At 35.4% G+C, this 24535-nt stretch overlaps 1 protein-coding gene across 1 annotated transcript in view; it reads right to left on the bottom strand.

Annotated features, from left to right (window-relative positions):
* Nucleotides 1–24535, bottom strand: part of LOC125660789 (multiple epidermal growth factor-like domains protein 10) — a 121214-nt gene that overhangs the window by 4279 nt on the left and 92400 nt on the right. The gene's annotated exons all lie outside the window — the stretch shown is intronic.

A 24535-nucleotide genomic window follows, 5' to 3' on the forward strand; every position in this document is an offset into this window, starting at 1 on the left:
TTCTGCTTCATACTTAGATATTTTATTGACCGAAAACATTAACGGCAAACTGCCAACTGAACTCTTTGAATGAAGATAACGAACAGTGATCAGACTCATTCATAACTCCTACGAGCAATACAAAATAGATAGTTGAGCAAACATTGACCCCTGGATACACCGGAGGTGGGATTAGGTGCCTAGGTGGAGTAAGCAGCCCCTGTTGACCGGTTACACTCGCCATGAGCTTTATATCCTAATCAGGTAAACGGAGTTATCCGTAGTCAAAATCAGTGTGCTAGGAACGGCCTAACAATCGGTATGAAACATGTCAGACAGCATTTGATTCAATGATAGGTTGTATTGACGAAGTAGATTGTTATAACGACCATATAGTTGCGAAACGCCGACTTCAAATGAGGATGTTGAAATTCCTGTACCTTAAACTTGTTTGTCATTCCTTGCCCCGACTTAAAAACTGACTATACGCAATACAAACTCTTGCGTATCGAATCAGTTGAGGGATATAAACACCATATTACGAATTACGCCCTCCCCAACAATTGTATTGTAATATTTTTTGTTCATACCTAACCCACTGCTCCCCTTATACACACTGCACGGCAGTTTGTGAAAATTATTCGATAGACTCATAAACCATTTCTTCTTATTTCTTGTACGATTTACTGATTTGAAAATTTTAGCAGATGAAACCTGGCTGTTCCAGATTTACTTCATTATAGCATTCGATTAGCTTTTGTATATCTTGTATATTGCATTTGCTTTACTTTAACAATATAGTTGTTCTACGAATAATTGGAATACTTACTAATGAATCATTATCTAATTAAAAAGATGTCCTGTACGGGTATATTTTATCGGATAAGTTGTGTACATTGATTTCTTAGTATCTTTTGCGGAGTTTGTGTATGTTTTGATGATTTGTTATTTGTTTTCTGTGGTGCCTCATTGAGATTACAATAAAGATTTTCCAGCAGGTGTCATTTTAATGTTCGCCGAAAGAAGTAACGTTATTAAATTAAATTATAAACCACGTGTCAAAATTCAACAAAGCGTGAACATCTATCTTAGGTCTTATGGATTGGAATGAGAGAAGATTAATTGATACAAGTATTAAATACTGAAACATTAATTTTATTTTCATTCTAACGTTATCAAGAATTGGTCATTAAAGATGTATTTCAATAAGCATTTCGTATATACCATGCTTGTCATCGGGGGACGGCAGTGTCGCTAAATCTCTCATCTATTTACAAACATTTCAATGTAGAGATAACCGTAATGCACAGACGGTACGTTTTGAGAAGGACTTAGATAAAGGACATATTACCGGGCCATTGAAGATGATATGCAAAGTTTCCGCGAATGTTTTTTTCATCTGTCATCTTTTCGAAATGAAGAGTCATTGTATAATTTCCTTAATAAGTTTAAATAATGTGTTGTAAGAATACCTCTACACTTCGTATATCGCCCTGGTTATCTCAGTATACTCACATAACCTAATTAGTAATGCCAGGGTCCCGGGGATCAATACCAGGAATTATCAGAACTACAATAATTCCAAAATATATTCGGTAATAAGCCCCCAATAATATAGTACAAGGGTTTTATTAATTTGCTTGTTTCATTGGTTGTGAGCTGGTTTTTTATTTTATTTATTATTTTATTTTTTTTGTTGTTGCTTTTTTGTGTGTGTGTCTTTTTTTTTCGTATGTAGATGACGTATTATGATCAGTATGAGGAACTGAAATGTAACCGACAAGGTAAAAATAGGTCTCGTGGCGAACTTTCGATCTATCGAACTTAAATGTATGTGTTACCTACAGAAATGACATGAATACTAGGAACAGTGATCATTTCTGCGACTCAAAATTAATTTCCATAAAGCAAATATATACAATTATGTGGATCACGTTACCGAAAGAGAATGTAAACAAAGTAATCTCAAAATCATGCTCCTGATAGTGAAAACACTCAATGACTTTCAAGCGTTTTAAATTTCCCAGGTAGATATACTCCCCTGAACCACCCACAAAGTAATTCAACGTTTGCCCTATCAAATTCTGATCAGCATATCAGAGGAACAAAATGCTAGAGAAGATTTCTTCGTAGTGGTATGACCAGATTTTGTTTGATAAAATTAACGGTCATATTCATTTCACCATATACGGTTTGTTTAATAATTACCGTAGTAGAACTTTATCGGTCGTTATGCTTGCTCATGGAATGTTTTGATACATATTTGAAGTGTGCCATTTTTTTTATTGTACAAAGGACAGTGCAGTGATTGTTTTAACAAAGTGTGTCCGACGCACAATATCCCTATTTCATGAATCGATTGCAAGGTAATTAACATATATAATTAACATACGTAGTAACTTACCAAAAAAATCGTCAAAGTTGGTAAATGTATAGGAGATAAAAGTTATAGAGAACAACTCCAGTCCCCATGAGAAAAATACAATTATATTTTTGATTTATAGTCCACTATCATATAACCTCAAAGGAAATCGAATGATTGATATGTCCATATTATAATCATTCTAGATATGCAGTGAAAACTAACCATCACCATACAGGTACAATTTTTTTTTTTAATGCAGAAGGGGAAATATGACAGATAAAAAATCTAAATTATCTTTCTGTACCATCGGAATCCCGGTAAAATATTGTTGTTAGAACATATTTAGTCACATATATTGACTTGTTGTGAAGATAAATTCATCAAGGGACCGGTCGCGGTAGGTCAACAGTAAAGCGTTCGCTTCGTAGCTGGGGGCGGGGTGTGAATTCGGCCACCTGTCTTGTCAGGACCGCATCAAATCAAAGACACAAATATAGGTAGTGATTTCTTCTCTAAACACTTGTCATTAAGAAGTGAACATCTCGAGGTTTTGGATATGATCTTAACAAAAGGTCCCATGTCTCGAGACAAGCGTTGTCATGTTAAAAAAGCCTCACTGCTACGACTGTAAACGCTAAGTATGTATATTTAAGTGGTGGTACTTCACCTACAGCTGGTTTCCCGTGGAGATCTTGGCTCTAATGAATGCTTAGTTAAAGACATATCGTAAGAGGCGATTAACTGGAGCAGTTATTCGGATGAGGACGCAGACAACAGATGTGGCACGATAAAGAACCTTCACTGCTAAAAAAGGCTGTGTCACCATCGATTTGAAGGTCGTGGCCAAGATTGAACAGGTTTGCGGAAAAAAACCAGACAGGGAAACAGACAAACATATATACTCGTGAGAATTATATGCCCCGAATCTTCTATTATGGGGGACGCACAACAATCATAGAGGACAGATAACCCATTATTCCTTATTAAAACCTCACATCCGCCGTCTGTCATCGCGCGGAAGTTAACGTAGGGAAGAAAAGAAAATTGCATTTGTAAGCTTAATCAACTTTTTATCACTCCTCAATCATTATTTTTAAGATGGAGTAAATAGTGTACATCTATACGGTATTCGCATTTAGACCATTGGATATCGGTAGTTTAAAACGTTAAAATAGGTAGGTGTTGCTCCTTTGCAAAAACGCTCGGCATTTGGAAGCAATGATCACGCGTCTTTCGGATACGACCATGGAACGGAGGTCCCGTCTCGCAACAGGCGTTGATACGTTAAAGAACCCTCACTGCTACGACCCTGATATTTTAGCATATGTCTAAAATTGTGGTACTTCACCTACAGCTGGCGACGTCTCAATACAAGATATTGATTCTCGACGGGACGTAAAACAAACTACCAACTAACCGTGGGGGTCCGGGTTAGTTTGTCATTACAGTTGATTCAATATGCGGTTGTTATAGGACCGGTACAGCCAAGGTCCCGTGTTACAGCAGGTGTGGCACGATACTGGCGTAACTGCCGAGCGTTGGACTCACCGGCAATGGCGAAATGGTCAAGTGAGTGAAGAATTTTCGAGAGGAATATCAGCCCCATCTCCTTAACCACGCATCTTAAGGGGCAATATCAACAGATACATGTCGAATAAAAAATCTATATACAAATGCTTATGGGGAGGTCGATAAAATCTCCTGTAAGTTTCTGTTATCCGAATCAGTAGATTGAACAGTAAGTTGTATTAATTAACTTACCTAAACCCATGTGTACGACATCATCAGGGGTCACATGTTGGTCACTTCCGCGTTGCACTATAGTCAAGGGATACTTGGACTACCCTGATAAGAATAAGATAACCTTTCATGTAAAGATTTATGGCTTTTAAATCCATTGTTGATTTTGTGGAATGAATATCTTCAAGTACCTTAAGGTGGGTCCTTAGTCCTGGATTTTTGTGGTTTAGGTCGCATTTGTTTGTTTGGAATCAATAAATTAACATTCAGAGTAATGAAAAAATGCAAATTAGTTAAGAATTTCCATATTAATTTTCATTACAGACACTACTGAAGTCATGTACTCCTAGTAGATTTTTATGAAATTCATTGGAAACAGTTATTTGTCGTTATTTTAAAATAAAAACAACAAGAATATTGTTTAATTGCATTTATTTATTAAGAAACATTTCAATAACTAAAACACATGTCATTTTTAATATGTTCATCAAGTTTTAGAATAATAAGTGCAGAATTATTGAATTAGCGTTGTTCTCCAAAATGTTAAAAAACAAATAAATGTGGACACAGTTTCCTTATAGCATGGTTTACATATCATTTTTTTCTGTTTATATTAGTAGAAGTACATCTGTTATATTTATTTATGGGAGAAAATCCATACCTTTCCTTAATAATTTCGAATTTATAGCTTCTAGAGTATTTATACCCCCATAAAAAACCGAAGTCTGGTAGCATACAGCTGAGCTATTCAAAATCACTCGGGATTAAAATGTTATGTAATTTCAAGAAAAGACACAGATAATGATTCCTTATCACCTTGGTAAAAAATAATTGTGAAAAATAAAGGAAATCTATCGCATAATGGACTTGATAAATAATTTATTGAAAACGGAGTTATTGTCCTTGGATTTAATATTTTGAAACATATCATTGACTATTCAAATATAACTAAGACTTTTGAAATATGTTATGGCTGACAATCTTTTTTAAATTAACTATTGAAAAATTTATGTTCCAGTCATTAAATCATTGATTTTGCAAAATCTTATGACGTCACAGGAGTGTGTAACTACGTTAACAATCGTATTGCGATATTTCTTTCATATATATTCGACTACCACCCCCACATACTGCATTTTGTGAAAATGTTTCGGCAGGCCCATCAATGATTTTTTTAGCGTTTGTACGACTTACTCATTTGAATGTTTTAGTAGATGAATCATGACTGTACCAAATTGATTTCATCATAGTATTAAAAAAACTTACGTATACATGCACATGCTATTTCGTTCACATTAGCAATACAATTAACTGGTTTACTTACTAATCAAATCCCTCCATTTTTTAACAGAAATCAGAATGCACTGTAGTCAATTAAAGAGAACCAATATTTGATATTCTATTTTAATTTCATTTAGGACATATCCATGTAAAAGTAATCAATATTTTATTTTACAAAACAATGTCCTCTACCAGTATATCTTATCGAATAAGTTGTAGACATTGATTTGATGGTATCTTTACATGGTTCATGTATGTTTTAATGATTGGTGGTGATTCATTGATAATACAATAAAGGTTTTCCAACAGGTCGCGTTTTAAAGTTCACCGAATGTAGCAACGTTATTAAATCAGAATTTAAACCACGTGCCATAATTCAACAAAGCCGAAATATGTATTCGAGGTCTTATGGTCTGTAATCTGTAGATGCAAGGTGAAGATAACGAACAGTGATCAATCTCATAACTCCTACAAGCAATACAAAATAGATAGTTGGGCAAACACGGACCCCTGGACACACCAGAGGTGGGATCAGGTGCCTAGGAGGAGTAAGCATAAACTGAAACATAAATTATAGTTTCCTTCTAAAGTTGTCAGAAATTGGTTTTCTCATACACAATAATTTGCATTTATATGTACACTAGTTTGACTGTTTACAGTTTCGTGGTTTGTAAATCAGGTGGATAAGGTGTGTGATCTGTCGAGTTTAAATTGTATTAACTGCATTAATTGTTTAAAAATCAAATACATGCAGAATCGTTATGGACTGATGAGTCTTAGTGGAAATGCACATTAATGTTACTGGTCGGTATTTATGGTTAATATTCAATGTTTTTGATTGGAAGTGAAAGTGCGTCCTTTGTAACCAGGAGTTACGAGGTTGAATCTTTCTTGTGTCATAACCGCGTGCATTTTAAATCGTTAACTGTTAGGCGGATTCATTGGGCTTTGAAAAGTGACAGTCGCGGAAGAATGTTTGAACATATTTTATTGAAATTTTAACTTACCAAGGGACTGAATACAAATTCTTAACACTTATAACGCTCTCCCCGGGATATTCTGTGAAGATGGGGTTCCCGCGACGCTACAGGCTTTGACATTCACTGCTGCATCCTTTGGTGTTAAGCTTAAATGAACATCACTGCCTGTAGTATTTAACCCACGGTTGGTGATATCTTAAATGATGGATATATCCCCAAATGAGGTAAAAAAACAAAGAAAATAGTATGATAAACATAAACAAACGAACTCTGACGTAAATTACATAATTCAGTCTTCTGTTGAATAAATGGACATACAATATTTTACAATATACATTTCGTATAAAGCATGTCTGTCATCGGGCAACAATGGTATTGCTTAATCTATCATCTGTTTACATACATTTCAATACAGATATAACTCTAGTGCAGACAAGGTACAATTTAAGAAGGGTGTAGATAGGGGATATAGCATAGAGTTATTCGAGATGATATGCGAAGTTGTCGCCAATTATTCCTTATACTATCGCTCCTCTCCTCGACATGAAGAGTGATTGTATGATTTCCTCAATAAATTTAAATACTATGTTGTAGTAATGCCACTATACTTCGTGTATTGCCCTGGTTAGCTCGGTATAGTGACATCACCTCACTAGTAACGTAAGGGTTATGGGGTTCGATTTCCAATTGATCCACTTATGCAAGGTAAAGATAACGAACAGTGATCAATCTCATAACTCTTACAAGCTATACAAAATAGATAGTTGGGCAAACACGGACCACTGGACACACCAGAGGTGGGATCAGGTGCCTAGGAGGAGTAAGCATCCCCTGTTGACCAGTCACACCCGCCGTGAGCCCCATATCCTGATCAGGTAAACGGAGTTATCCGCAGTCAAAATCAGTGTGCCAAGAACGGCTTAAAAATCGGTATGAAACACGTCAGACAGCATTTGACCCAATGCGAGGTTGTATTGACGAACTAGATCGTTATAACAACCATAGAATTTGTGAAATGCTGACTTCAATCGAGACTGTTGAAATTCCTGTACCATCAACTTGTTTGTCAGTAGCTTATCTCGATTTAAAACTGACTATACCCAGAACAAGCTCTTGCATATCGAATCAGTTGAGATATATAAACACCATATGCAGGTGATAATGGAATATTGCTACATAAATGTGGGAAGTTGACGATGGAGAAGCTGAAATCATCCCGTTTGTCATACAGTTGAGTTGTTAGTTTGCCGTTAATGTCTACTTTCAATAAAATATCTAAGTATGAAGCAGAAGTGGACGACTCTGTGGTGTCCTTTATTTCGAGCTCACAGGGATATGATGCACTACAATAACTTAGGGTGGGCCATGCATACTTTGTTGTAAAATAGAATTGACTTTAGATACTTTACATTTTTTTTTCTTGCCACAACCGGGAATTATCAGAGCAACGCTAAATCCAAAATAGACCTGGTAATAAACCTCACTAATATACCTCGAGTGTTTTATTTTTTGCTTCTCTGATTGATTGTGTCCACTTTTTACATATGGAGATGAAATGTTATACTTACAACGCAGATTTCAAACAGTAGTAAACATTGTAAAAATAGGTCCCTTGGCGAACTTTGGCAATATCGAAATGAATTTCCAAAAAGCAAATAGATAAATGTTTGTAGATCATGTTACCGATGAAGAAAGTCAACAAAGTAATCTTAAAATATTGCTCATGAAAGTGCAAACACTCAATGGCTTATGAACGTTTTAAATTGTTCGGGTAGATAAATTCCTCTGAACCACCCGCATAGTAATGCAACGTTGGCCCTATCAAATCCTTATCATTATATAAGATGAATAAATCGTTAGAGCAGACGTATAACCGGATTTTGTTTGATAAAATTAAGGGTCATATTTATTTCACCATATACGGTTTGTTTAATAAATACTGGAGTAAAACTTTATCGGTCGTTATACTTGCCCATGGAATGTTTTAATATATATTTGAAGTGGACCTGTTTTCGTTTTTATTTCACAAAAGACAGTGTGGTATTGACTTTTATCAAATTGTATCCGGCGCACACTATCCCTATTTTTTATGAATATATTGCAAGGTAATTGACATACACAAATAACATGTAGTAATTCACCAAAATAATTGACAAAGTTGGTAAAATATATAGGAAATAAAAGTTATTGAGATTAACACCAGTTACCATGAGAAAAAGAAAACTATTTTGATATATTATATAATTTCAAATGATATCGGATGGATGAAAGTTCCAGATGATAATCACCCCAGATAAGCAATGAAAAATAAACATCGCCATACAAATATATTGTGTTTTAAACATTTCCATAAGGGGAAGTATGTCTGACAAAATTATAAATTATCTTCCTGAACTATCTGAATAACAGTAAAATGTTGTTACAATATACTGTAAACGTATTATATTTGGGGTGTACGATATTTGGCGGAAATCGTTTTTTCAACAAGTTAGCGTAGATTTGATTTAGCTCATTCCTGAATTACTTTAAACATCTAGATTTACGGATGTCATTTAGCGATGTACTTGATTTAGCGGAAGCTGCGTTCCTCCAAAGGCGCTAAATAGAATACACAGCCAAATGTAATACATTTACAGTATTTAGTCACAGATAGGCGCTTGTTGTGAATACAAATTCTTTAATGGACCGGTCGCGGTGGTTCAGCGGTGAACAAATACAGGTAGTGATTTCTTTTCTAAACGCTTGTCATTTAGTGAACATTTCGGGTTTTTCGGATATGATCGTAACAAAACGCTCCGTGTCTCGAGACAGGCGTTGTCATGTGAAGGATACCTCACTGCTACGACCGTAAGCACTAAACATATATATTTAAGTTGTGGTACTTCACCTACAGTTGGTTTCCCGTGGAGATCCAGGTTCGAATAAATGCTTTGTTAGAGACATGTCGTAAGAAGCAACTAAATGGAGTGGTCCTTCAGATGAGAACGCAAACAACAGATGTGGCACGATAAAGAACATTTGCAGGTCATGACCAAGGTTAAAAAGTTTTCCTGAAAAACAGACAGACAGATATACCAAATTTCCGTCCCCCAAATCTCTAATTGTGGTGTATACACGGATCACAGAGGACACAGAACCTGTGATTCCTTTTTAAAATCTGACATCCGCCGTCTGATATCGCACGGAAGTTAATATAGGATACAAAGGTAACTTACATTTGTAAGCTAATCAACTCATTATTACTCAGGTCTCATAGTTTTGTAAGACGAAATGAGTATCGTATATCTGCACGGCATCCAGTTTAAGACCACGACCGTTCGATGCCATGGGGATCCGTTTCGTTAGCTCAGTGGTAGGCAAACTCCCCGTCGAGGCCTCATTACGTCACCTACGAATATACCTCTCCTATGTGACGCAGTACAATATACATATTTGTATATTGTGAGTCCACGATTATCACGCAGACAAATAACACCAAAGAAGTATTTCGTAGTTAAAAGTTTGAAGATATTGACATTAAGAGAATTAATATAAAAGTATGGGTTTTATTTTAAACATAAAATGATCAAAAGATCATTACAAAGTAGGGAGACTGTTCAAAGTATTGTGTAAAGTAATGAACTTGGTGTTTACGTTCTTGTTTTGAAAGTTGTTTACGTTTGACGTTATGTTTTTTTCGTCAGTGTACAGTGACGTAACACAGTTACGCGGCCAAAGAAATCGCTATCCCATAATGCCTAACTGGAAGAGGTTGGTTTGTAAGCAAACAAACTCTGGCGGAAGTTTGCAGTGGTAGGGTGAACAATTCGTAACTGGGATGCCATAAGTTTGTGCCCCACACTAGCAAAGGTTGCGTCAAACTCAAAACATTAAAATAGGTAGTGACTGCTCCTTCGCCAAAACGCTCGGTATTTGGAAGTGAGAACCACGGGTCTCTCAGATATGACCATAAAACGGAGGCCGTATCTCGCGTCAGTTTAAAGTAGTATATCCAGGAAAGCTTTTCCGCTTCGGAGAGATAGTTCCTTATAAAAGCCGTGTGTTTAAAAACTTGGACACACAGAGGACAGGAACTATTATGCAAACAAAAAACCATACGTGTTCTGGACGTTATGAATACAGTACCAACCAGACCCAACCTGACAGAAAACAGTCCCAGGGCAGTCCCAGAGCAGTCCCATGGTAGTCCCGTAGCAGTCCCAGTAAACAAACCAAAAAGCAGTCCCAGCAGTCCCAGCGGTCCCAGCAGGTGGGGTTAAAATAACTAGTGGGATGCGCTAAGCCGACAGTGAGATTATCAATGAACATTTAGATGAAGTTTACCCCCGTATTATGTTATAACTGACCAAAACCTAGTACATTTGTTTTACAACTTTCATTCAAAAGACGCGCACGTTTATGAGTCAGTGAATAAACGAGAAAACGTGTGCATTTTTATTTCAATCGTTGTCAACTCTATACTTTGTGATATTTCAAGACTACATGTACTTACTTCAATTCATTGGATTCCATCATCATTATACAATGGTATACAAAAATATAAAGAGAAAAAACTGTTACAGACCCTGAAACGTGCTACTACACCTTAAAAACGAACCGAACCGTTCCATGCAAGAAACGAACCGCACCGTTCAAGATACGTACCGTATCGTGCAAAAAACGAACCGTACCGTTCAAAAAGTGTACCGTACCGTGCAAGAAACGAACCGTACCGTTCAAGAAACGAACCGTACCGTTCAGAAAGCGTGCAGGATAATATTATGCAAACCCCGCCCCCAAAAGCCCGAAAGCGTACCGTACCGTGCAGAAAGCGTGCAATTTATGTCACGTGACCCACTTTTTCAGCCACAGTATATTATTTTCACAATGACGCCCGATGGGAAAGGAGGTCGTAGACTATCGCTGGCTATTCGAAGCATTATCCTCAAACATCACGAAGCTGGGTTATCAACTGTGAAAATCAACGAGTTGCTTAAAACATCTTTGATATTCTTTTTTTTTAAATTACTTTCCGTAAATGTCACATTGTTTCAGTTCATATATGTGTATGTATGTTATCAATAAGTACCCAAGTTTTGACTGAATTATGCATAAAAATTCGTTTTATACTGTGAACTGTTAACAGAAATAGACGTCAGATCACTGCACGGATTTTGCATGCATGCTTCTGCAGCAAGTCCTGTGTACTGTGGATGTATATTTCACTTGCAGACTTTTAAAGAGTGAACCAAGGGACATTTCGTTCTTTTAACGGACTTTCTGTTTCAATCAATTCTTTTAAATTCAAGGGCGAAGTTAACTACAATACTGTAATAGTACTTACAAGTAGCCTATTTAATTTCTTCATATAATCAGGGACGTCGACGTCCCTGATAATGCTACTACACGTATGGCACAGGGCTTGCCGTAAGAAGATGAAATTGATATTTGTAGCGTTAATGTATTCAATATGTACTTTCCTACGTACAGTGTCTGAATCATATGAGAAATTTCTAGACCGATTAGAAAAATTGTCACGTTCTACACTGTAATATTTTCATTACTTTATTAGCAATAATTTTGACATATCTTTTTCTCTTCTACATTGATAACGACCCATATAGATAGATGTAGATTAGCGGATTTATTATACACACTAAAAAACAATTTTTAATTACATCGACAGAGAAATAAATAGATACATACAAGTGTAAAAGAATGTAAACAAGTTAAATTGATGCAAAGCATCAAATCGGCCGCAAAAAATTATTCATTTCAGCATTTTCAAGTATTTCAACAATATATAGAAAAGGTATATGAAACATTTTTATTGCAAACTATACACTTGCCTTACTTTTCTATTAATTTTTTTAAATTCAATTTTCAGTGATCAAAAATAAAGTCAGGGGAATGAATATCGGACTTCGCGTGATAAAAGATAGGAATATATATGTATTATCATCATTTTATTTGATTCAAAGACAAATGCAACAGATATCTAACATTATTAATTATGAATGACTGAATGCTGACAAAAAAGGACGTACAAACTTCACGTGCAGATATCCTAGATCTTTCATAATGCCGATGATAAATCACAATAAATGTGAAGTGCAGAAAATAATCATTGTGTCATTTGCGACTTTAGTGTATTCAAAACAAAATTCACTTCTTCTTAAAAACTTTTCCAATTTAGGCACTGTAATTTATATCCGGAAACTTAATACGCTTTGTTTTTACACTTACGCACGCCCATGTCGGGGAGCAGTTCATGTAACAACTTTTTATAAAATCGTAAATTAATAAATATCTGATGAGAAATGAAAAACAAATTGAAACGTAATAACAACCATTAAGACTTAGACTTAAGCAAATTCTAAAAACTTTTATTCATTACTTTTATGTACGTTATCAATATGGAATTATTCCATCGAAGCAATAAAAAATAACGTCTCATTTCCCCATGTGCACATTCTAACACAACCACAAAAGCCGATAATCAAAGAGCCGAATAAGACCGATCGAGTGAAAACAAACTATCGAAACGTACAATTTATACGAAGTCAAAGCGTTCAGGCCACGCCCATCTCATCAATAAAACGTGCAAACCGTTCACAAAGCGTGCAGCTATTTTTAGCAAACCGTACCGTGCAAGAAGCGTACCGTACCGTGCAAGAAACGAACCGTACCGTTCAAGAAACGAACCGTACCGTTCAGAAAAGGAACCGTACCGTTCATAAAGCGTACCGAACCGTACCGTGCAACTGGTGTAGTAGCACGTTTCAAGGTCTGTACATATACATTTAGTAAATAATACATGCGTGTGATAAAGTATTCATCAAGTTAGAAAAAAAAACCGTGTTATTATGAATGTGAAGTGTGTGCATTCTAGGTAGGGGAACACATTTTATTTTATTATTTTCTTAATGAAAGTACGGAGTTTTCTGAAGGTTTGTTTAAAAGTAAAGATATTTTTAATATTTATTTGTTTAGGTGATAACAATTTTATTCTTTGCTCACATTGCATCACAGTTGAGTGCATAATGAAATTCATATCAAATATAAACATGTACATGTATATAGCTGACCTTAATCACCTATTCCTAATTACAATGAAAACCTTACGTTAAAAATAAACCACTGCTTATGGTACACATTTCTTTGAACTGCTATTTATCAAATTGAAATTATTGGCATGTGATTGTCGTTGTTCATGACCCTTCTTTTATGTAGTGAAATTGTGCTGCAACGTGCCGTGAAACAATGTACCGACGAATGGTAGGGATAACACAGGTGTTTATATACAGGATGTGGAGAATTTGGGCGTTTCATAAAAAGGTGTGAACGTCTGCAGTGAAGTCTACATACGGATGTGTACCGAAAACACCAACGTATCATTAAACAATTACAAGAATTGAATGATTGATAGCTAATTTCTAAATAATTAATGGGGTGGCGGCATACATACTGGCCAAGCGAAATTTTGTTCGGGTGAATTATTTCGGAAATTAGTTTTTGTTTTATCACACGGACGCACTCGGTGGCATCGACGGAGGTACAGGTGACATCCACGGAGGTGCGCGTTGGCATCCATGGAGATCCTCCGTGGACTTCAATGTCTAGTTCGCGCGGAAAAAAATAGGACTTCAAAGGTGCCGACAATTTTAAAGGTCAAACATGTTTGGGGTAAATTTGTTTCACCGCGTTACTTGCAACACGCATAAAACTCGTGTCGTGTACTGTATACAGATCTACTGGATTTTCTCGAAAATAAAAAAAAAATAAAAAAATATTTTCCTTTCTTCGGGAAATACATGTAAAATGAAAGTCTATAGAAATGGAAATATTTCATCTGACATCCTAAATTTATGTGCGACATATATCGAATACAAAGTAACATATGCCCCCCCCCCCTTGAAATATTGGAGCCCGCTCGATTTGATATGGGTTGCATTCATATGAAACAGAAGACGAATTGTTGTGCTACATGTTGGTTTACTTTATGTGGTGTTTACAAGTTTTACAATATATACTATTCCTTGATTGTGAGCGTATCTTACAATTCTGTCAATATAGCCGATAGTGTTTACCATTGCCTAGTTATAGCGGTACGTTTAGAAATAATTATATCGCTCGCCTTTTGTTCGCACGTACAAAAGTATTAGAATTTTAATCATTGTATTTTGGCAACACTAATCTGGAATTACCAAATATGTTTTGCATATTACTACTTTTATTCCGAAATTAGAAAAATTCAAACGAAAACGTTTTACTTTAATTCTACCTGTATATTTACCCTTTAACACCCCCTCCCTCACGGAAAAAAAATGTTTGTTAAATAATTGAAATTATTCTTAAAAACCAGATGATCAATCAAATTATTCAATTTCACTTATGGCGTTTAAAAATATTCTGTATTTTTTTTTAGAATCTAGACAATATCAACAATGAATATTTTCCCACAAAAAATGTTACTAATTAGAACACAGGTGTGTGTTCTGTTAACGAAAACAGTGATGACAGTGAATCAGACGATATTTCAACCGATTTAGAGACCCGGGTACACATGTTTGTTGAAAATCAGATATACAGCAATTTGTCCGATGACATTATGACCCTTTTCAATTAAAGGTATGCGAGTGTGCGAAAAACTGTATTTTTCTGACATAAGAGAACACGCCATTTTCTTATCTGAGATGACAAGAAATGAAAAAGACTTCTATATTATGGCGAAATTTAAATTAAAATCTAAATGTAGACAGTCAAAAGATGGAGATTCAATTAGAGAACGTCTTTGGTGCAATTATGAATTTAAGGATATTGGAGTTTGGCGACAACCTTTTCTAATAACACACAACATTGGCGAGTTTACGTTGAAATCTCTGATATATCATCTGATCACAACTGGATTTGTTTCAAGAACTTATTGAAATAAACATAGGCGACCTATGGATGCTATTTAGAAATAGGCTTTGTAATTCACGTAGGTATAAGGAAACATATCAACTTTCTAGTAGATGAGGATTCGACACCGGGGGGAAACGTCCAGGGCGCTATTGGTGTTATTTCCATGCTTCTTTATTGTTTTGAGAATTTGGACTGAGTGAAAAAGAATGCCATTTACATTGTTATAATTCTTCAGGTCAGAATTCAAATTAAATAATCAAAAATAGTAATGAAAAAAATAAACACGATTGTATAGTTGCACATGTATTATGAGTCTTACAATTCTTGAAGAATCATTTTAATTTTACTTCGAAGGAGAAAAGAAAAATATATTCATGTTGGCGTACTTACTTTGGAGAACGCCGAGTGGCAAGCACTCCCAAATACATTTGCACATCCGAGTTCCATACTATAGCAAACGCTTATTGGACGCCGGGTTTGCTCACATGAAAAAAATATACAGAAAGTCAGAGGTTGATTCATTGGATCAGTTAGCATCTGTAGTCAGAAAAACCAGGTAAAATAAGGTAAAATAACGTTGTGGGTTTTTTTTTCACATAACAAATGGATGTAAAAAGTCTTGTTTATTATGTTACAACATATCGATTTTTTCGGATGTTTAAACAAATCTTGAGAGGTATACATTGTATGTGGGTGATATACGTGTGTGTGTGTATGTGGTGGGGGTGGAGGTAGGGGGTGGGGGGGGGGGGGGTCGGCGACTTTAATTCGCTGACTCGCCATCATAACATAAAACAACAACCAAAATCATATCTTAACCATTTCCAAACAAGGTACAGATACATTTCTAAACTTTCTGAATTAAACTCTCAGAAATAATTTATATTTCTCCGATATCTTGTGCACATTCTTCTACAGGTTTTGTACCTAAAAAGTGCCAGACTCACACAGAACTGAACTAAAACTGCTGAAAGCATGAGTGGATACAGATGTCATCAAGCCTCCAATTTAAGAGTCAAATTGTTTAACCCTTTTGTCAGGGCCCCGTATAGGGACGTAGTCGCCCCCTTACCCAATGCCCAGGAAGAGTGAAATACTCTAAAAACTAGCCTATTTTGAATTTGTCATAATCTAAATGGTTGTTTGAATGTTGATATATGTATACCTATATATCAGATGATAAAAAAATCTAGACTCATGTATTTTGATTATGTTTAAAACAGTCACAAAACGTAACGAAATACAAAGTAAATTTCCAAAAACATGACGTCAAACGACTCGGTGCAAGTTTGTACGAAGTTTGATGGGGATTTTTCATGTCATTGTCATTGGATTGTAATGGAATGCTACATATCAACAGAAAGAGGAGAAATTCTTCGATCTAAAACATTTAAAAAGTGATATTTTTCACTTAATTGTGGTTTTTGCTTGACGATAATCATATATATTTTTCACTCAGGGGTGGTTTTTGTTTGACGGTAATCATATATATATATATATATATATATATATATATATCGTCCATGGATTTAAAGATATGGTACGTACAGGCACATGGGGGAAATGGGTCTCATAGTATGACGTGCCGAGCTATCGACAATCATATTCGTTTATCTTCATATATGTCTTGGATATGACCAATTGATTAAAACAAAGAAGCGTCTCTTCTGATTATTTGAGTGTCAGAGTGTACATATGCTTGGATTGAAAACATTTCATTTCAATTAATTATAATTTGTAAAATTTCAATTGTTGTATCTTGGTTCTCATCTTAATGTTTGATTTACGTAATTTGATACACTGTCTCGTGTAATTTGATTATCAATAGCAGTAATATTCGTGTATTTGTCAGCATGGCGGACCCCTAGTTTGTCATAATCCCGTGGTTCTGTCATTTCAATATGACATGAAGGTGGTTCTAGTTGGCTAATATGCTGTTGTGAGGGACGCTTTCTCAGTTTGTGAATTAGATACACTAGAACAGCGATCTGGAGGGACCTTTGTCTGCAAGAAAAAAATAGATTTTAAGTACTTCTTATTTCTTATGATAATAGTGAGCATCTTCATCGTCGTCATTATCATCGTCACCATCATCAAATAACATGACAAATATGAAAAACGTATAGTACAGAGTGTTTGCCCACCTATCTATTTTGTATTGCTTGTAGGAGTTATGAGATTGATCACTGTTCGTTATCTTCACCTTGCATAATACAGAGGGAAGAAATACCTTATCATTGTTAGATAAGACGAGGCTGCTTAAGTCAGGTAACGCTAACCAAAAAAAATAATGTTCATTTAATTCTTTAATAAAACAATCACTATTTTTGTTTATATGTATTAAGACATACTATTTTGATATCAACATATTTCTGGAAAGCTAATTTTAATTATGACGTCACATTGTTTCGCAGATTTTATCCCAGTAATTATTTTCATAACCTGCCTTTAGGTACCGCGGAGGTTCAATGTCACACTATGCCTAGGTGTTGCAAGATAAATATCTCCCTGCTCAAAGCACATAAGCGCCGAACATAGGCCTAGATTTTGCAACCTTTCACTAGCAATAGGGACGTCTCAATATGAATGAAGGATTCTTAAGAGGGACGTTCAACAAAACATAAACAAATAATCAATATAACAAAAAGAAAACCAGTCAATTGTATTCGATCAAAAATCGTGTCCATGTCCTTTGAATATACCCACTGTATAAATAAAATCAACTTTGAATTTGCCTGCTAACTGTTCGTTTAAAATTGATTATGTATTGATTGCTAATATGTCAATGTTACTAAACCCTGAAACACAAGCAATGTGATATTTTCTGCACTCACATTCACCTTTCATGTGATAAATCAAGAAATTTGATATTTGACAATACAAGTGATGTAAAGTTGACGAATAGGGAAGTAAGAAAGTACCCGAAGTTGACGTCCATTTCAAAACGTCTTTGTGATTCAGTCAAAACGATTCTTTACAGACGTGTTCAAATAGCCGCTTCTGTTGACCCTAATTTAAGAAAAGTAGCATGTACCCCTGTACCCACCGTCACAAACCTGGCTAGACGAATTCATCAATTTCTGTCACCGCACATAGTTCTTCACCAGTTTTGAATATCATTAAATCTATGACATTTCTTTCTAAACATCAATTAGTTGTATACTCCTATGATTACAGAAAATCAGTATTGAACTGTAATTATTTTGAGAGAATATATCTGAAAAATTGAAATATTTTGATTTTCATATTCTTAAATTATAATCTCATCTGTAATCTGGTTTCTTCTATCAATTTTGACAGATGTGTAATTCGTTGTTTTATCTTAAATGGAACATACAAAAGAATATATTTCTGTGGTTGTTAGGTTATTTAGAAACTGTTTTAAAGTGTATTACAATCATATGCATGTACCATAATTTCTTATGCTAGACATTGCTGTTTTTACTTTCAATTGTCTGCTTTTTATGTAAAGCGCTTTAAACATGATTTTTAATTGATTATGGTATATATAAGTCTTAGTATCATTGTTATGTCTTAGTATTGTTATTACATCTTAAAATCAAGATTGAAGGTAATCAATAAATTCCAAGAGTGCATACTCCTAAATCGACTACTGCTTAAAACATGTCTCAGGGGTTGCACAGTCTCGTTTTAAGTAAACATTTCAACAACTGTATGCTTTTTATAATAACCTCATTTTCAAATAAAGGATATTCATTAATACACGTTTCGTCCCGATTGATAGTTCCTTCTCTGAATGCAATTTGTCTACGGATTGTGTCTTCCACTTAATCAAGACAGAGGGTTCAACACCGTTGTGATCCGTCAACAGTGGGTGTTTTCTTCCCAATGAACACGTATAATCAATTTCATTATCAGAAAACATCTCAAATAAACATATACCATCAAAAGATAACACGTTAAGATATAATATTATATAAAGCAAAATTATTGAACACGTATTGGAAGGGGAAACAAATAATACTAATCTACCTGTAGATGGTTAAATTATGATATTGGACGTTACAAAGAATATCTGTTTAAGAAATGAATTTCATTCTGAAAATGTGCGAATGTATGAATTGCATTGTTTTACGCGGTTTTCATAACACGTACCTCTCCCATTTTTTAAAAGACAATCTTTTTTAGAAATCCAATTCCAAACTATGACCTTCTCATAATCAAATAAAACCTCAATATTTCTGACATCAGATAGGGCATTGTGTCCATGTATTCAAGTTCATGAGATAATGTACATGATTCTTATTTTAACGGATATGAAAGGTAAACAATGCAAATATAACTGCTAATGATTGATAAGATGCGGATCTATCATTGCATAATTACCACGTCATAATCTTGATCAAAACTTGGATTATCAACATTTTTACACGACTTTTGGATAAAAAAAAACCTTTAAAATTTTAAAGTATAAAGGAAAAACAAAAGATGATTATGTTAAAGGTTATCTTATATCTTATGTCACTCAAGATTATATACGAGGTTTTCGCTATTTTTTCCTCATGGTATCTTTCATGTTCTTGACATGAAGAGTCATTAAACGATTTCCTTAAATATGATTAATTGATTATGGTTTTGGCAATAATTCAGCCATTCTATGGCGGTATTTTAAAAATATTTTTAAATACTGTGTTGTAGTAAAACCACTATACTTCGTGTATCGCCCTAGTTAGCTCAGTATCGTGACATCACCTCACTAGTAATGTATGGGTTTCGGGATTTGATCTCCAACTGATCCACGTCTTTACCACAACAACTTAGTGAGGACCATACATATATGTGTAACTTTCTGTGTAACTTTGTGTAGTAACAACTGTAAAATAAAATTGACTTTACATACTTTATATTTTCTTTCCACAACCAGGAACTATCGCAATTATATTAACTCCAAAACAGACCTGGTAATATACCCCAATAATATATCTTGAGCGTTTTATTTATTTACTTGTTCGATAGCTTGTTTGGTTGTTTACATTTTAATTACATGTGTAGATGACGTACTATGCTCACTATTCAGATCTGAAAATGTAGCTGACGTGGCAAAAGTAGGTCCCATGGCAAACTTTGGCTATATCGAACTTAAATGTGTGTATCAAATAACGAAATACCATCACAACTAGGAACAGTAATAACTTCTGCAACTAGAAAATATATAAATGTTTGTAGATCATGTTACTAAAAGAGACAGTCAAAAAGTAATCTCAAAATGTTGTACCTGATAGTGAAAACACCCAATAGTTTTCGACACATTCCTCTGAACCACCCGCTGGCTCTATCAAATCCTTATCAGCATATAAAAGGATCAAAATGCTAGAGCAGATTTATCTGTACAAGTATAACCAAATGAAATTAATGACCATATCTAATTCACCGTATACGGTTTGTTTAATAAATACTGGAGTATAACTTTATCGATAGCTATGCTTGCCCATGGAATGTTTTGTTACGTATTTCAAGTGGGCCAAATGTTTTACAAAAGAGTGTAGTGTTCGGTTCTACCAAAGTGTATCCGACGTACAATACCCCTCTTTTTTATGAATCGATCGCATGGTAATTAATATACATAATCAATATACGTAGTAATGCACCAAATGAAGTTGGTAAAAGTATAGGATATAAAAGTTGCAGATATTAACACCAGTTTCCACGAGAAAATGAAAACTTTTTTTCATATATAGTCTAATATCCTATGATTTCAAAGGAAATCAAACGGTTGAAAGGTCCATATTTTTATCGTTCTAAATAAGCAATGAAAAATAACCATCATCATACAAATGTAATATAATATGCTCTTCAAAAATTCAATAAGGGAACACATGTCAGACAAAAACCTATGTTATGTTTCTGAATCATCTGAATCACAGAAAAATGTTGTTGTCACAACATATTTAGTCACATATATTGGCTTCTTGTGAATATAAATTCATTAATATTTACATTTGCCAATGCACTTCCTTATATGAGAGTATGAACGAAATTGATGTTCAATTTTGTGAAACATGAATTTGTTTACGAAATCAGTTTGTTCTTGCATATGAATAAAATCACCGCTTCAAAAGTCAGTTTCCGTAAGTTCACCTGGCTTCTTGTCTATGCAATACAGTTAGGGATTTGCCCCCTCCCCCCTTTACACCACAGCTTTAAATGATAAAAATAATGTGAGTAAAATAACCGATTGGCACCCAAAATGGCTGAGTATTTTGGTTAATACTTAAGTTTCACACACACACACACCCTCGTAAACGGTGGACCCGCCACTGCAATGACATCATTACAGAAACAAACGCAGCAGGACATTGATACAGAATTTATTTTGTTAACAAACAAGAATGTCATCAGTTTATAAAAGGGAAACATTAAACCCCTTTTTTTTGGTTTCATTTTATACAGTTTTGAATAACGTCTGCAACTTCTGCATGGCGAACTTATAAAATAAAGTTCTATGATATTGGAAGCGAAAAAAATGTAGGCAGAGTTATAAGCCTATCTACTTTATGATGATAAGTTAACCTGTGGTTTCCTGGCAACTGCCGTCACGGCTATGACCCGGAATGATCATAAGCGAGGCTGGTTTCGAGGCTCGAATAGTTTATAGACATGTTCCTGTCAGGGTACCGGTGCGAGTCTTCATTAAAATCCTACAACATAAATCTCTCTAGTGAACAAAAACTCCGTCAGTTCGTTTTTATTTTCTCTTACACATACTGAAGGTAAATAAAAGACGCAACCTACCTGCTATTTGTCTAAATCTGTCCTACTGTCTCGAATCGTCTCCTGCATTGCTACAATCGCGAGTCCTAACGATGAACATGTCGTTGTTTCTTTCCAAAACTTGACTAAGAGCTTAACGTTAATTTGACTTATCATATCATCCAGCAATTAACTCAGATCCTTTGAATTTCTGTCGAAATATGTGTTCAACAATTACATTTTCAACTTAGAAGTCTAGACCAACGCCAGTTTATCCATCGCTGATCGCAACCAAATCACACCACGGATATAGTTTAATCCACTCTTCTTCATTTCAGTTAACCTATATTCTCTTTGATATTGTTCCTAATGTTTTAATCGATAAAACTCGAACGAACTATAGTTTGTGTTCTACGATCGTTATTTTGGTCATCTGCTACATAATCATGGAAGCTCGGTAAGAACACAAATCAAAGTAGAAAATATAAGTATAAGAAATAAAATATCATTGCTGAGTGTTATTGAGATATGACATGCAGTTGGTACGTGATCAAATCTATACGATTTACTCATTTTACCAAATTCCTGTCATATCCCAATAGCATTCAAAAATGGTATCATATTTCTTAAATGTCAGTGGCAGAGTGTTCACGTCAAACGTAAGACAAATATATAGGCAGTAGTTTCTTCTTCCAATGCTTGTCATATAGAAGTGAAAATGTCAGGTCTTTGGGATGTGACCTTAAACAGAAAGGTCCCGTGTCGAGACAGGCGTTGACACGTTAAAGAACCCTCATTGATTCGGCTGTAAGCGCTAAGTATATATTTCTAAAGCAGTGGTACTTCACCTACAGCTGGCTTCCCGTGGGGATCCACGATGTTGATTTATTGAATATGAACATTGTTTAACTTCCTCTCGCGAATATTTCACTCATATGGAGACGTCACCACTGCCGGTGAAAGGCTGCAAAATTTAGACCTATGCTCGGCGCTTATGGCCTTTGAGCAGGGGACGATCTTTATCGTGCCACACCTGCTTTGACACGGGACCGCGGTTTTTGCGGTCTCATCCGAAGGACAGCCACATTTAGTCGCCTTCTACGATTAGCAAGGTGTACTGAGGACCTATTCTAACCCTGCTCTACACGGCTAGAATACATGCTTAGTTAGAGGCATTTCGTAAGAGGCTACTAAGTGGAGTGGTCCTTAGGATTAGAATGCAAAACAACAGGTGTGGCACGATAAAAAAAAAAAACCTCCCTGCTCAAAGACTGTATCACCATCCATTTGAAGGACATGGCCAAGATTAAAAAGGTGAGTGGTATAAAAAAAAACACACAGGAAATGAAACAGACGGATATACTGGTCAAAATAATGTGCCCCGAGTCATACAGAGCCCATGATTCCTTGTTGAAATATCACATCCTCCTTTTGCCATTGTACGGAAATTAACATGGGGCACAAACGTAAATTATATTTGTATGCTAATCAACTCATTATCACTCAACACTCATGATTCTGTAAGACGGAATGAATATCGTACATCTATACGGTATCCATATTTAAACCATTGTATATCGGTAGTTTAAAACGTTAAAATAGGTAATGGTTGCTTCTTTGCTCGTAATTTGAAAGCAATAATCACGGGTCTCTCGGATATGACCATGAAACGGAGGTTCCGTCTCGCAACAGGCGTTGGCAAGGTTTTAGCATAGGTCTAAAATTGTGGTACTTCACCTACAGCTGGTGACGTTTCAATATAAGAGAAATATTCTCGACGGGACGTAAAGCAAACTACCAACCAACCGTGGGGGCCCGGTTTAGCTTGTCGTTAGAGCTGATTCAATATGCGGTCATTCTTATGGGACCGGTACAACCAAGGCCCCGTGTTACAGCAGGTGTGGCACGCTACTGGAGTAACTGTCGAGCGTAGACCTAAACATTGTACCCCTTCAGCAGCAATGATGAAGTTTCCAAGTGAATGAAAAATTCTCAAGAGGGATATTAACCCCATATCCGCAATCACGCATCTTAAGGGACAAGATCAAAATATAGATGTCGAATAAAAGTCTATATTTAAATGGTTAGGGGGGTGGGGGGGGGGCATAATCCCCCGTAAGTTTCTGTCATCCGATATCGGATACACTTTAGTAGACAAAGAAAAGACCAACGACTGTTAACTAACATATGATGATATTACATGCTACCGAACATTTAATAGTTTTAATGTACGTTTTCATTTGTGAAAAACAGTAGGAAAGGGGTAACGGAGTGTTATTTATAATCGTATGCTTTACATGTTAATCGATAAAAATGAGCATTCATCATACTTATTGCTAAAGGCCATACGGGATATATTGGAATTCGTGGTGAAAACATTGTGAATTTAGTTTTGTTCAGGCATTGGACTTTTGACCTCGCACCTAATGCATTCACTGGTACCTCGTAATCATGCACTTGAAAGCAGTTTCAATACGCTTTCGTGTTTTTTGGTTCTTATATTAAGTAAGCAAACATTGTTGATTTTACACTATTACATTCAATTGTAAGACGCAAGAGTGAAAAAAGAGCAATATGTCAGATTTATTTGATA

The sequence above is a fragment of the Ostrea edulis genome, chromosome 8, assembly GCF_947568905.1.
Source record: "Ostrea edulis chromosome 8, xbOstEdul1.1, whole genome shotgun sequence".
NCBI lineage: Eukaryota > Metazoa > Mollusca > Bivalvia > Ostreida > Ostreidae > Ostrea > Ostrea edulis.